We start from the raw sequence: 17600 nt of genomic DNA, 5'->3' as shown, positions 1-17600 counted from the left end.
AATTTGACTATAGTACTACAGCAACATATATTAATTACAATTAAGTCTTGGTTTTTATTTATGGGCATATTTATGTACTATAATCAAGTTGGGTTAAAAGTATATTGATTAGTTCTCTAATCTGTCTAAATAAGTATTGGGATTAGAGTTTTATATTGTGCATGTAATAATTTATTTGTCAATGACAAATTTTTAAATGAAACTCTAGAGTTAATATTCAATTTGATCCCTGAAATTTAAAGTCGAACTCAAATTGATCTCTAAAATTATAATTGACTCAATTCAGCTCCCAAAATTTATAATAATAACTCATGTTAGTCCCTAAACTGATTTCCGTAAATGGTGTGTTGATTTTGTACGTTAACTTATTAAGTTTTGGATTTCTCGTTTAGATTCCATATGACTAAGACTTACTAAACCTCCTAAAAACTTGATTGACTCCCCAACATCCTCACAAAGATGACAATAATAAGTTCAGTTTGAAAATTTTACGACTTTGAGAGCACAATTAAGTTTTTGGAGTTCTGATCAATCTTAATCACACGGAAGTTAGTTAAGGAATCTAAATCGCAACAGGTTAATGTATCAAATCAACATGTTATTAACGAAGACTAGTTCAAAGATTAATGTGAGTTACGATTGTAAATTTTGGGGTCTAATTTAAGTCTATTAAAAATTTAAGTTCAAATTGAATTCGACTTTAAATTTTAAGAGTGAAATTGAATATTAACTTAAACTCTAATTCTCTAATTCGTGGTGAATCAAATAATTTTTTATTTGTTAGACTAAAAAATAATGTAAGAACCAAAAAAAGAACTCCGCTAGGAAAATAATGAGGAATCTTGATAATGTGTACAATGAATTTTGAATTTGGCCTAATATAAAAAAAACCCAAATAGTTATTTCAAAAAATTATCCATCCCAATCCTAATTTACCAAAAGAATTAACCCAAGCACCCTCTTTCGTCCAAACCGTCTGCCACCCCACCCTCATCAATCATCCCACCTCTCTGGTGTTAGAAGCTTCTTCATCGGCCATCAGTATCCACCCATGTAGCCCCCTCTTCCATCACCGTTTATCGTCGTCAAACAACCATCCACGTAGTTATTAAAATAACCATCCAACTACCTAATAAAATGACCATCTAGCATTTATTAATTATATATACTTAAATTGAATCGAACAAATAACCATCTACATACCTAATGAATTGAACATCCAACACATTTGTGGGGTGGAGAGAGTCAACGATGACGCATGGAGATAGGAGAGAAGATCCAGCGACGGAACAGCCAAGCAACGACAACTTTATCTAGGCGAGGTTGTGAATTTACTCTAAAGTATTAATCAAAATAAAAAACTAAAATACCTTAGTAATGTAACGTGGCAATCTCGATTCTGTTGTCAACCGAGGACGAAGGCGTCCATAAAAGGAGAGACTGTAAGTAAGAATTTACCCGTCTTGAAGTTGGCTTATAGAAGAACATTTGTGGTCTGACCAGATGCTATGACAATGGTGTTTGTGTTGAATGATTTTATGTATGTGGCATCAGTCGCAACCATCGTGAGTTTGTGCCCTGCTACTTTGAAAAAAAGCTCTTTATTCTCCACACCATTTATTATCGGCATCGGCTGGGTGGTGTCGGACCGGCTGCGGGGGAGAGATTGCATGACTAGCGCGTTGTGGGGCTGCGCGAATGACCCAAACTGCACAACGGTACTGTTCGGCATTCGCGGTGCGCATGGTGACGTCAGCTGGAGCTATGGTCGACGGTAGTTATTGTCGGTGGTGGCGCAGCACCAGTGAGACAGGAGGAGATTGAATGAGAAGGAAGTCACATCATATCACATGAAGGAGAGAGAAACTGTTTTGTAGTGTACATAACTATTACAAATTCTTATTTATTTTAAATTTTAAATTAAATTATTAAAAATTAATTAATTTAATTATTATTTGATATTAATTTTAATTTTATCTCTATTATATATATTATACACTAAATTCATTGACTCTCCATACTTTTTTCAAAGAATATATATAAGATTATGCATATAAATAAGAATATAGATAAAATAGACAAATATAGTAATCATTTATTTTCCGTCCATTTTTTTCTCGTCTTGCTCATCATTGGCATCATCAAAATTGTACCCAACTTTTGAAACCTCAAACACAACATTTTTTATACCAAAGATAGAAGACTCAAATTCGCAACCTCTTAATTGAATATGGAAAGATTATGCCATTTGAGATATTACTCATTGGCACCTCAAACACAACGTTGAGTTTTCGTGTTTATACCTCGCATATATATCCCACACGTATTTGACATATTAAAACTATAAAAAATATTTTATTCTTGAAATAGGTTAGATATATTCAGATATGAGTAGTATCCACGTGTCTAATTTTATTTGTTATTTATATTTTTAAATAAAATTAAAAATAGTATATATATACATTATTAGTATAAAAATTTGTCTAAAATATTTTACATAAATAAAAAATATTATCAAATGTTATTAATTGATATTTTAATATTAATAAATATTCAGATATGAATATATATATATATATATATATATATATATATATATATATATATATATATATATATATATGACTTATCTCTATGTTTAATAAAAATTTGAAAGTATTGTATCTTTATATTATATATTATTATTATATCATGTCATATATATTACTACACAATGTCACAGTAAATTTTAGAAGGTTAGATTTAACGGTATTTATATAATATTTTGGATTGTTTGAGAATATTTTAGATGGTTTTGGAATATTCTAGAATGTTCTAGAAGGTCTCGAAATACTCTAGAAGATTTTAAAAGACTCTGAAAAGTCATAGAGTATTCTAGAAGAGTGTGGATATATATAGGAGTATGAAGAGTATTATGGAAGAATCTAAAAGTATTTAAAAAGTTGTAGTAGGATAGATATTTGTAATGAAAGTTTTAGATAATTAATTTGGATCGTTGATTATATTTAATCCTAACCATCCATTAAGGAGGTGGATGGCTATAAATAAGAGGTGAGAGTTAGTATGAGTGGTGTGTGAATCATTTATAACTTGAGTAATAAAGTGTTCTTCCACCAAAACTTCATTTCTCTTGTGTTCTTTGGTGTTCTTAGTTTTCGTGCTAAAATATTGAGGGTTATGCTGACTTGGTTGTAATTCAAAAAATTGAGTAAGTTCGAGTGTCAGTACGCTAGCGTTAGAGTTAGTCCAAAACCATGACAATAAATTTCGATAAATAGCGGCGGTTTTATAGTCCAATGGCGGTAAAATAGTGACTATTGGCCAACTATTTTAATATTGGACGCTGTTAAATCATTAGCAGTAATTTCTGCAAATCGCTGCTGTATTTAAAACTAAAATATCTATATTAGTGTATGACTATCCGTGAATCATATTCTAAAACGTTTCTTTTTAAAATGTCTTAATCAAAATGCTTTGGCTTTTCATTTTCTAGGAAATATTTTAAGTCTTAAATTTAATTCACTTTGTTAATTAGTAGCTTATTCAGACAAACACTCATAAATTAAATTGCAGTATATGTGTGGTAGTTGGTAATGTTCGTTGGATGATATACCTAGTAGAATATAATTATACTTATAACTTCTTCATCAATTTAGTACTGTTTATAATAATAAAAAAATAGGTTAATAGTCAAATTTATTTATGAAAATTAATTAAATTATTTTTTAGATTAATTTTTAAAAAATTTTATTAATTAAATTAATTTTTTAAAATTATAAATTAATCATATTTATTCTTTTATTATTTTATTAAAAATTTTTATCATAAAATTAATAATATAAAATGTTAATTGACAATATACATAATTTTTAGTATATTTAATTTAACGCTAATGAGTAATATTTATGAAATTCTATCAATTTAGTCTAATTTTTTAATTATATAAATCTAATATAACCGATAAATTTTTATAAATATATTTATTCAACATTCAATTGAACATGCTAAGTATCATATATATTATTAGTTAATGTTTCATATCATTACTCATTAACAAAAACTGTTAATAAAGTAATAAAAAAATAATTAATTTATAATTTTTAAAAAATTAATTTAGTTAATAAATTTTTCAAAAATAAATTTAAAAAACGACTTTCAGAGATTAATTTAATTATAAGTCAATAAATGATGTATTTTAAGAGTTAAGATTTCTAAATTTTTTTCATATAATACTTACAGATGAACATGCATCCTCCCATCCCCAAGCCCCCAAAGGAGGAAAATAAAATAAAAAACTAAAATTATATGACATAAATGCCAAACTGTATTTTATTTTTATTTTCATTTTCAATTTCATGATTCACACTTAACAGAAACTATTATTTTTATCCAACGTTGGTCCTTGGGAATGGTGTTGGCTGGGTCACTTTATTGAGTTTCTTCTGTTCCTTGGTCAATGGTTATACAAGATAAATATTTGATTAAAAAATAATATTGCAACAACAAATATAAGCTGTATGTTTTGGTTATGTATGTGTGTATTATTATGAGTATAAACATTACTTAGCACACTAATTAATTGTTAGATCATGTACACTAATTATTAGCAATTCTTATAAACCAAGTAGGATAAAATTAAGCCAAAAATTAAGTAGACTTTGAAATTTTCTTTATATCCTACATTTTAATTAATTTTCACAACTTGAATTATTATGTGATTAAAGATATACTTTTAATAATTAAGGTGTAAGAGATAAATTAAAGGTAGATCAATCAAATAAGTGTCAAAAATTTAAATTTTGTTTGATATTTATATATAACAAGTTATTAGTTAATAATAAAATATAAATCTTTAGTGAATTAATTATTTGTTGCTGAATTAAGAGATATTATAAAAATGAAATAAAGGTGGACCATATAATTAATTAACCAGACACACAAAATATTTTTTATTTAATTTTTAAGTAAGAAAGATATTCTTGTCGGTTTGTGAGACTATATGTAATAAAAAGAGAATAAATATGTGATGTGGATTTAATAAATTAGGGTATTGAATTTTAGAATTGGTGATTACCCATGATTCATGGTGTGTGCCATGTGAACACCCATATGTTAGTTAATTGTTAATCAATTACAAGATCTCTTGCACATATTTCAACTATGAGTTATTAATTAAATTGATAAATAGTACTATACTTTAGTTTGTTAATTATATGTTTTAAATTTGGATTTTGAAAAAAAAATCTTTTAGTTCACAAAAAGTTTTTTTTTTTGAAAAAAAAAAAGTGTTACAGATATATATATTTTAGTATATATATTTTTTTTAAGGTTAAATTTTTATGATGATCATTTTAAACATTATATAAAATATTTTATAATTAATAGATTTAGAATTCGATCCTTGTTATTTATAAAAGATAAAAGAGTAAATGCTCTTTTCGATCTCTAACCATTTGGTCAATGAACTTCGCACCCCCTAATAAATATAAAAATTCAAATCGGTTCCTATCTACTTTAATATATGGACGTTCCAGTCTCTACAACGTAACCGATTCCAAGCAGGTCACTTGCTGACGTATCAGTTACTTACTTGGTCATCTTCTTCATTATTATAAAGACAAATTACTGACATATCAGCAAGTGACCTATTCAAAACCGGTTACATAAATTGAAAAGTACATATATTAAAGTAGATATAGATCGATTTGGATTTTTATATTTATTAAGAGGTGTGAGGTTCATTGAGCAAATGATTAGAGATTGGAAAGAACATTTACTCAAAATAAAATTTTAATAAAAGTAAAGTAAAAACAAATATATATATATATATATATATATATATATATATATATATATATATATATATATATATATATATCACGTTTGACATTTCAAAAAGAAAAAAGTTTTGAAATATAACTATTTATGAATTTGTACATAAACCTTATAAATTTTTGAAATTTTGGACAAATAACACTAAATTAGTCAAATAAAACTTTAATATTATTGGTAGTTTTATCAAGATAATTAAAGAGAGCCGTAGCTAAAAATTAGTAGCTCAACATGCTCTTAAAGAATAACCTTAATATTCATCACTTCAAATGTTCCACGATTTAAGTTTTCTTATTTATCCTTTTTATCACACACACAAACAATTCATATCCTAGTCTTACAATTTTCCTTTTTGTTAAAAGATATTGATTAAAGATGCAAAAGTGAGATACTTTTTATTCATTGCACATAGAAAATTTAAAAGAAAAAGAAAAATATTTTACCTTTATATTCTTAATTGTACTTTTAAAATACACTAACAATGCAACCTTTAATTTTCTATAATTTTTATTTGAATATAATTTTATTGCATCGATAATATAAAATATTTTATACAATCGTTTAATTATATCTATTTTTTGAATAAATATTTATACAGTAAATATAAAAAATATTTTTTTATTGATGCAATATTATATAATAATTACTAATTAGATACACATAAAGCACTATTTACAATGATAGTAAAATGAAGAAAAAAAGACAAATAAATTTCTAACTTTTTAATTCAAAGACACGTAAGTTTTTAACTAATTGAAAATACAAAAAAATGTCTCTGACCTTTTAAAATATAAGATATTTAAGTTTAATTTTTTCATCCAAAATATATAAGGACAAATCAATCTTAAAAAAATTTAAATGTATTGTATTTTAAAAAATAAAAAATATTTTTATATTTTTAATTAGTCGATAATTTATTTATCTTCGAAATAAAAAATTAAAAATCTATTTATCATTTACTTTAAAATTAAATTTTTATTAGTTTAGTTGTTTATTTAGTCAATGAGATAGATGATGAGAATAACAAGGGTATCTTTTTTGGCTTCTTCTTCAATTGGTTAGACACATTCCCGTGATGGGTTTCAAAATCAAACAACTATCATACACTTTCTATTTTCAAGCTTCATCAACATCAAGAGTCAAGACACATTCATAGGCATACTACTAAAAGGGAAAGGTTTTAAGTAATATAATTACTATGAATTATCAAATTAACTTTTTTTTAAAAATTAGAAGTGAGACTCAAACCTAAAACTTCTAGATAAAAATAAAAAAAATTATGTCATTTGAGTTATAACTCGTTAGCGAAATTAACTTCTCTTTTACTCATTTAAAATTCTTAATATGCATGCCAGTTATGTTATAACAGAAAATATCAAAGTAATATATTTCAGTTTTATTATATTATTATTTTTATACACATATCTTTATTGTTTAATCTTCCTAAATTGGATAAGCTTACAGGACTAACTAAGATAAAATTTGAATGATTAATGTAATTTTTAAAAAATTATATACATACATATGGTCATCAACATTATCAAAATTTTCACTAATATTTATGCTTTGTGAAGATACAAAATAACTAAAAATATTCTTAAAAAAATTTAACCGTTGACAAAATATATCCAAAAAATAAAAATGATAAAATATGCTTTCAAAAAAAATGACAAATCTTTTTTGAAAGCAATTTCGTTGCTTAAAAATTTTAGGATATTTTTATTATAGCTAATAAATATTTTAGAGATATTTTCAATACGTTACTCTTTTTTGAAAAAAGGAAATATATTCAAAATAAAGAAAAGAAAAATATATATTCATACTAATATACTTCCAAAGTAATAACAACTATAAACTTAAAAGATTTTCGAATTTTTGAAAGCATTGTTGGTGATATAATAAGGAAACATATCAATTCATTGTGTTGATTGTGAAACTTAGGAATACACAGTAATGTGTCATTCTTAATGCAGAAAAAATTGGGAGGAATAATATAATTTAATCATAATCATTAAGCAGTGCAAATTATAAAATAATGGTCTTTGGTACTTTGATGAAGAAAGTTGCATCCAACACTACACAACATAGATATGAAATTATTTTTTAAATGATATGGCGTTCAACATACTTTTCTTTTTCATTGGAATTAGGAAAAAAAATAAAAAAAAAGGCAAGATCAATGAGTGCTTGACAATTGTTACTAAGATTAAGGAATTAATTATTTAAATTCTGCGTGGTCCTAGTAAATGTATGTAAGCGGTAAGTTATTCTGTTTCAAAGCCAAATCATGTCTTATTCAAGTTTTCTAAAGTAATTATTAAAGTGTCCAAGGTCATTAATTTTTTTGTGGCGTGTCTAATCAAATGTCACTTTGTGCTAAAACAGAGGTAATTTAATTTAATTTAATAATTAATATATATACCTAATAAGGTAAAGAACAAAATTGCTACAGCAATATAATATATAGTTCATCAGCTCATGGTTTTGGTTTGAACAATGCACAATACCATTTTTCTTTTCTTCCAAGAAAATTACTAAAGTCTCATTAGATCTTCGAGAATTTTAATTTTGGATTAATTAATTATCGAAAAAATAATAATTAAGCATTTTATAATAATAAACGATATACATGTATATTTTTCTGTCAATAAATAGTATAAAATAAAATAAAATTGTTCATATATTTTAATATTTACAGTAGTGCGCATTTTGTTGCTAAATAATTATGGAAACGATATAATTTTAAACAGTAAAACATTCATTATCTTTTGAATTTTCATATAATATTTACCAACTGTTTTCTATTTATCACGAATCTTATTAAAATAAGAAAAATTTTATTTCAAAAATTATTATCTATATAACAATCTTTTATACATGTTATACTAATTAACAATATAGATAAATATACCATTATTAAATTTTACGTAATAAATTAATAAAAAATATAATATATCTACTATTTTTTTATCATAAAAAATTAAATTGATATTTTTTAAAAAAATTAATTAGTTCGAAATCAAAATCTTCAAATACTTAATTGTGGTTGTACTCAGTTTATTATTGAATACAATATGTAGTTGGAGTTTGTTGCTGTCTAAGTAGTTTGGTTGTTTGAGAATCTAATTGATTTAAAAAAAATTAATCAATAAAAACAAGACGAATCTAATTACTAGGAAAGAGTTTTCTGAATACAAACAAGATGGATTTTTTTATACAATTATTTTTCTGTGAATCCAAATCATTAATTAATTGTTTTTTAATTAGACATCTTTTAGCGGTTTTGTTTGTATTTTTTTTTTTTTTTGTATATGTTGAATATTTATTCAATAATTCTATTCTACGGACTCTGTGTTAGTATGTTTATCTAGACGTAGCAGATAAACTTGTTTCCTTTTTCATGCTCTCATTGATTCAAATCTAACTTTAATTGCTTGAATTTCAGGTAAAAGTTAAGCTATTATAAAATAAATAAATAGAGTAAAGTATTATTTTTATGATTTTATTCTTAATGTTTGGGATAAATTATTTGTATTCTTAACGTTTAAATTGGTCTATTTCTATTTTTAACGTTTGTAAAAGTGAGTTAATATTATCCTATTGTCAATTACACATTATAAGTTTTAGTTAGAGGTTTGAAAATTTTTTCTTAAAATTAGAATATAAATGTCTGGAACAGACCAATAATCCACTCTGAATAATAGATTTGGATCCTCTAAATTTTGAATTTGTACTTTAGAAGGTAAAGTGTGATCTTCTATTCTTAAATAGTTTCTCTGTCATATTTATTCTTGGTCCCACCTAAGAAATAAATGGTGAGAAATCACACTTTACTCTCTAAAGTAAAATTCAAAATTTAGAGGATTCAAATTCCCGAATAATACCTCATCAAAAATTAAAACTAATTCCTACAATATTCATAAAATTCACTTTTTTTAGGAACATAATTGAATCTGAACACAAATAGTTTGTACAATATTAAAATCGAACACATTCAAGTGAGATTTAATTGACATCCAACTGAGAAAATTAAAAAATACAATCTGATTTGTTAGTATAATTGATGGTAAAATAATATTGAATCACTTTTATAAACGTTAGGGATACAAATAAGATAATTTAAACATTAGAAATACAAATAGGACTTATCCCAAACGTTAGGACAAAAATAATACTTTACTCTAAATAAATAAATTATATTCTATCTTTTTTTCTCACTCATAAAGATTAATCATATATATGTTTCAAATTTTTTTATAAATTGAATAACAATAAGATTTCAATTATATGCATTTTAAATTAAAAAAGTCTTGTATTATCTAAAATTAAAAGTTTAATAATTTTTATAAGTGTCAAATAAATTTCACTTCTTAAATTAATGTTTGAAAATGAGTAAGCTCCATCTAATTAATTTCATATATAAACTTTAATATAATAGTTGATTATTAGCTCCATCAGCAGCATTTCTGGAAGACAGTTATAAAAGTAAATAATTGAAGATCATTAGCTGTCAAGTTAAACTTTTTCATGTAAATTTAAAAGAATGGTTAAATTAAAAGGGTCTTCATTTCCAAAAGTGTGGAAATCTTGATCTCAAATCTGTCTACCTTTACTTCACTAAGAACCAAATAAAATTGACTTTTGCTTCCAAAAGCAATATTTAAATAACTAGTAAGATTCTAAGATCCTTATATACAAATAAAAAGTATATAAACAGGTGACCCAACATAAGATTATGATTCCATATATAAGGATTAAAGGAGGGAAAATAAGAGTATCTTAAAATAATTTCATACATATATATTGGTTCTACATTCCCTCTTCACCAATATAAGTTCTTTTATTTCTTTTTCACAATTCAAACTAAAAAATTGCTAAACAAATGATAAACTTTTTTACCACTTTACTAATAACTTGGAATTAGCGGTAAACTGCACTAGTTCAAGTAGATAATGGTGGTTTTAGAACTACATCGTGGCGATTTTTAACCGTCGGAAAATAGATAGCGGCAGTTACATAACCGTTCTAATATTGGGTGCGACTAAATCATTAGCGACGGTTTTTATAAACGGCTGAAATAACGGCTACAGATTAAAATTTCGTTGTGAATTCTTTTTATGGCAGTTTGAAATCGCCACAATATAGCAATAGGGATAAAAAAAATTTTGACAAAGCATTTTACTTAAAATTTATTTTAGATGAATTTATTTTAGTTTTTTTAAATATTTATTGACAACAATTTTTATTTTGTGAAATTACACTATAAATTCAAAAATGTATTTTTGGTTGACTTTTTTAATTTAAATAATTGATAAAAGGTTAAAAATATATTGCTTTTAATCTTCTAATTTTTTTTCTATCCTAAAACAAATACAAAATTAATGTCACGGTTTAAGTAACAATTATTCAAATAGATTTTGAAAAATAAATTTTTATATTATATATATAGCAAAAATTAAATACAAAAAAACTCAATTTAAATACTAAACAAAACTTCTTATTTTATCAAAGGCAGCATTGAATTAGCACAATATTAAATAATGTGTATGAATTTATTTTGATTATATTCTATTGATTTTTTAAAAAGAAACAACATACAAATTATGTATAAGGGTTACGTAATTTCGAGGCGGTTAAAAAAAAAACCATTACTAAACGCAATAGATTTAGTAGCACATCCTATTTTTGCCGCATTACCCGCCGCAAAATGCCATTTTCTTTGCAGCAATTCGGGTCAAATCACTGCTAAATTTTAACAGTGTAGCAGCACGGACATTTTTTTGCCATTTGATATCTTTTCGCAATGGTTTTAATTAACTGTCGCAAAATTTTTATACGATATGTCAAAATTTTTGTAGTGATAAGAATTATAGTAATAAATATCAGATTTTATAATATCCATATATAATGTTAATCAAATGAATAAAAATTTACCAATAGTGACAAAAATATACCTCAATAAGAATTAGATAGAAAATATGGGTATCATATATACTTACTAATTTACTCCTTGAAGACAAGCAAACCAAGGAGTATAAATATATTTTGTATTTTGAAATGAAATATGTCTATCATGCTATGGTAACAATTAATCCTGTAATTTATACATGTGAAGCATGAACACATGGTAAAACACGATAGGATATATATTGACATATTAATTTCAATTTTTTTTTTAATTTAGTGATATGCATGAATATATATATAAAATTTAAAATATTTTTTTATATAAAGTGCACTAATATTAATATTTTAGTGATATTAAAGCATAAACTAATTATTTTAAATTATTTTTATTTTTTAATTATATAAATCATTTAACATAATTTTGGTATTAATAAATAATAATATACACTATATATAAATTTATTTTAAACATATAAATAACCAATAATAAAATTAGACATGTCAATACATAATGATATTAAATATATATAAAAGTATTTTAAAAAGTATTTTTATTTTTTATTAAAATTCAAAAAATATGTGTATTGATGAAATTTCGAATGTTATATTTAAAATGTATTCGTATATTTTTTTGTTGTCAACGGTGTCTCTCGACCGGACAGGCTAAGGACTAATTTATCGCGGATCGAAACTTTATTTAAGAGTCTATTGTTGGCCAATGAATTACTGCATGCAGAAGGCGGATTCAAACTCCCAATAATTATTTAAATGGTTGACTACTCGACCAACACAAATTGATTAAAATATACCATATATATGTCACGTGAAATAAATTATAGATTCAAATTTCAGGATTTTTTATTTTAATAAATAAAAAATTATAGATTCAAATTTATAGATTCAAATTTCAGGATTTTTTATTTTAATAAATAAATTAATTATAATAATTTAAAAAATATTTATCAAAATAAATACTTTTCTCTTTTCTTTTAGGGTTTAAGATTTTGTACGTATCTCGTTGATAGGGTAAACGAGATAAGACAGGTGGACGCTACACGTGTATATCTCGTTTACACTGTAAACTATAAACGAGATACGTGTATTGTAAAAAAAATATTTTTTTCTGAAATAATAAAAAATATCAATAATCCAAACTTTTAGCATGCAATTAGTACATAAAAAAGTTGGTAGAAGAGATTAAAATAGATATGTTTAATCAATTAATACTCAAAAAGAGTACATAAAAAATTTTAGATTAAATTATGATCCAATTAGATTGATTTAAATTTTGAAAAATAAAAGATTCGTATCAAGTTTCATGAAAGAATGGGAGAGTGATGGACGATAAATAAAACAGAAAAAAGGGAGAGTGGGAGATAACGGTTTGCCAATTGTGAGGAGAAGTTGACGGGATAATGGAAGATAACGTAGGAGATATCTGTTCATCCTGCAATTTGAACATTAAAAATTTTTTATTTTTCAAATTTAAATTAATTCAATTGGATTATATTTTTGGCGATTAGATACCTTCTATTTTAATCAATCCAATATGATCAAACATAAAAAAATTTAGATTAAAATATGATCCACTCTTAAAAGTATTTGACCATTTAAAATATGATCCAATTGGATTGATTAAATTTGAAAAATAAAAAATTCGTACGTGTTCAAGTTGCATGATAAAAGGTTATCTCCCACGTTATCTTCTATTATCCCCATCAACTTCTGTTTTATTTATCATCCATCACTCTCCCATTGTTTCATAGGACTTGAATACATACGAATTTTTTATTGGAAAAGTCTAGGGAGTCAGCAATTTTATTGCATTTTGGCCAGCATGTAACCAGCAGAGAAAGGTGAGCCACTCACACCATCAAATCATCATTGATGGCTAGTTGATGACTACCAATCACAAATGTTGCTGGCCCCTAACATTGCTCTTTTTTATTTTCAAAATTTAAATTAATCCAATTGGATCATAATTTAATCTAAAATTTTCTATGTACTCTTTTTTAGTATTAATTTATCAAACATATCTATTTTAATCTCTTCTACCAACACATGCTAAAATTTTGGATTATTGATATTTTTTATTATTTTTAAAAATTTTTTTTTTTTACAAATACACGTATTTCGTTTATAATGTAAACGAGAAAACATATCTCATTTACATGGTAAATGAAATATACACATATCACGTCCACGTGTTTTATCTTATATACAGTGTAAACAGAGAAAAATATTTATTTTGGTAATTATTATAATTAATTTATTTATTAAAAATAAAAAGTCCCAAATTTCATACCAAGGCTTTAACAATTTAATTTTTTTTTTCTTTTTGGTCGGAGCAAATATTCTCTAAGTTGGAATCAATTTAAATTTTTATGATAATATGGGTCCATGGGCCATATATAAGTGTGAACACATAACCGCCGCAATTAAAAGTGAGTGTTTTTGGTTAGCCATGTCCCCCGCAGCCTGTGCCATACCATTAATCACAAAATAGTCAAATACCCTAATGAATTGAATCCATCATCATGTGATGAACATTGAAGATTGAACAACCATAACCTATTTTGTATTGATGTGATCGAATAATAAAGGATAATCTTCTATACAAAAAATGCTACCATTATTTATATTCAAAGTTCAAATTAAACGAAGATGCACTATCGTATATATCCCTACAATATAATCGACCACTTTTAATTGTTTAGTTTGAAGCATCTTTCATCATTCTTCAATCGATTGCTCACAATGCAATCACCGGCCAATAATGTGGCAAAAAGTTTAAATTAAAAGTTATATATGCATAATAATTTTGTGCCCTTAAGATTCAAGGGATATATCAAACAATAATATGCTTTAATCAACGAACCATTCATAACTCACCGTCCAAAACCACAAATCTAATAAGCTTCTTCATTTTGTATTCGATTCTCATAATCTATCTAAAAATTCCATAGACAATGAAATGAATAATACAACAAAGATTTAGTTTACATAAATGTAATATAAATGTATGTAATGTGGACGGAAAAGCTTTTTTTTATTCTATTCTTGTTTATTTTCTCTCTTAAAATAGGTACGCAGTTAAGATAGAAGAATAAAATTTTGAACCTTTTATATATATTTTTGTAGTTTTTATTGGGGGAGTATGTTTAAAGATCACTTGTGTACTTCGAATCCTGCTTTATGCATATAATTTTTCATTGACTAACGATAAATTTTTAAATGAAATTCCGATTTGCGACGAATTAATTCTTTATCTACTAAATTAGAAAATACCGTAGCCCAGTCCAACCTACTTGTTTATGGAAATTATTGCTTTGACATTTGGAGTCTCACAAGTTTTATTTGTGACAGAAGGACAAAAATCATTTAACTCATAAAACTGCATCCACGAAGAAAATAAAAATTTCTTATTTTAATGAAGCATGTTTCGTTCTCTTCTCTAACCGATATGAAAATTTATAATTTGACCGGTAAGATATTTTTTAATAAAGTTTTATTGTTTGTTTAGGTGTCATTAAATTAATAATTTTTTTAATAAAAAATATCTTTTTTATTTTTTAGTGTATTTAACAAATTTTTAATAGTAAAAATAAAAATACTAAAAAAATAAATTTTTTTTGAGAAGTTATAATTTATATTTTTTTAAAATATATTTAAAAAAAATATTTTTTACATAATAAATTAACAAAAAAATACTTTATCTTATTTTATCCAAACATAATTGATAAATAAAAATATCTTTTTACATAAAATATTAAAACATAAAATCACTTTTACTTTTAAAAAAAATCTTTAAAAAAAATATTAAATTTTTTTTTAAAATGGCGTCCAACAAACCCTTAATGTAATTACTAATTAGATATATATTTATAAGACTTAAACTCAAGACATTTGATTAAGTTGATACAATGTTACCAGTTGAGGTAATGCGATTCTTCGATTCGATTCCATTGCAAATATATGATAATAATTTCTTAACATTTTGAAAACAAATATTCAAAATTATTATTATTATTATTATTATTATTATTATTATTATTATTATTATTATTATTATTATTATTATTATTATTATTATTATTATTATTATTATTATGTAATGGAATTTTCTTTTTTATAAACAAACTTGTATATTAGAATATGCTTACAATACTAATAAACATTTCCCCTTCTCCCGTCCATCTTCAACTGAAAATCCCCTGAACTTTCTACAAGAATTCCAATCAAAATAATGATATGACGGAAAAGTTAGAGATAGAGAGAATAAATGCATCATTGAAGAAAGAATATTTTTTCCCTTTATATAATTACAAATAGCCGATATTTCTTTATGAAAATCAATTTAACTATATTTTAACATAATTATTGGGAGTATATATATGTAGGTTTGAGAACATGAAAAATCAATGCCAAATATCATTTTGTCTTCATAATTTTATTTTAAAGTTACCAATATGTTTTTTTATAAGTTACACATATTAGGTAATTATTAATATGTGTAACTTAGAAAAAAAATATTGTGGCAATAATAGTTAATTCAAAATGAGAATAGAAGAATGAAGAGAAAGAATAAGGGGATATACTAGAGTGCACCTATAATTAAAATACACTTATTCTTTATCAAAAGGAATATAGTAGAAAATGGTAGAAATGAATTCTCTCTAATTTTTTTAATACTTGAGAGAATAAAGTGTGATCTCTTACCTTTAATTTTATAAATGGGATAAAAAATAAATAAAAAATAGAGAATAATAAAAAATGAAATTAAACACTTGACACCATCCAATTTTTTTTTTCACTGAAAAAGATCTACTCTCAAAAATGACTAACATTAAACATGAAAAATCCTATATACTACTATATCTAAGTAGCTTATAATATATAACTTATTTGATAACATTATAGCATTTTTGAAAAAGAATATTATTAAAATTTTAGTCTCAAGTTCCAGAAATTTCAGTTCTATTTGTTTGTATTTTTTAGAAGTACTAAAATGAAAGAACTAAAATTTTATAGTTTATAATTGAAATTTTAGTTTCAATCAAACATAATATTAAATGTCAATTCCACTCTCTACAAATAAACTGTATGTTGGAGCTAGCTGGCTCTATAGCTTTATATAAAATTACTATAAGCGTTCTATTGTTCAATTTATGTTCTCCTTTAATTTAATATTAATTATTTATTTCAATAAATTAAAATTCTTGCATTGAACATATTCAAATGCTCATCACATCACATTTTGTCATGTTTTATGTGTGCGTGAAAAATGCATTTGAAATGGGATTATTATAACCAATTAATTATACATGCATTTTCTTAAAATTGTAATTTAATTTATTTGAACATACAGAAGCCTATATATCTAAGGGGCTAGGGCTTGGTTTTAGATAACAAAATATTACAATCAAAATTTAAGTAGTTGGTGGGCTTAATCATATAAAACGACTTTGAAATAAATTATTAATATGTTTATAAAAAACAAACTGAATTAGAAACAAAAATTAAATAAACATTTACCAATTAAGACGAATATTAATGTATTTCGAGAAAAGAAACTCGTACAGCGTTTTTTAGAAAATAATCTGCTATATTAGAGATAATAAATAAATTAATAATTTTAGACCTTGTTTTTTTTTCTCAAAAATAGTAGATTATATTTCATTAATTATTAAAAAATGAAATATAAAGATGTCCAAAAATAGAACAGTATAATAAAAGATGGGAATTTCTCAAAAACACTACATTGAAGGTATTCATTCAACGGTGTGTGGTAAAAAAACGAAGAATAATCTTAAAGAAAAAAGAATGATAAATCAAATTGAATGCAACTAAGAGCTTGCCTC

The sequence above is a fragment of the Arachis hypogaea genome, chromosome 2, assembly GCF_003086295.3.
Source record: "Arachis hypogaea cultivar Tifrunner chromosome 2, arahy.Tifrunner.gnm2.J5K5, whole genome shotgun sequence".
In the NCBI taxonomy this organism is placed as follows: domain Eukaryota; kingdom Viridiplantae; phylum Streptophyta; class Magnoliopsida; order Fabales; family Fabaceae; genus Arachis; species Arachis hypogaea.
The sequence above is the reverse complement of the archived record's forward strand: the minus strand, read 5'-3'. Positions refer to the sequence as shown.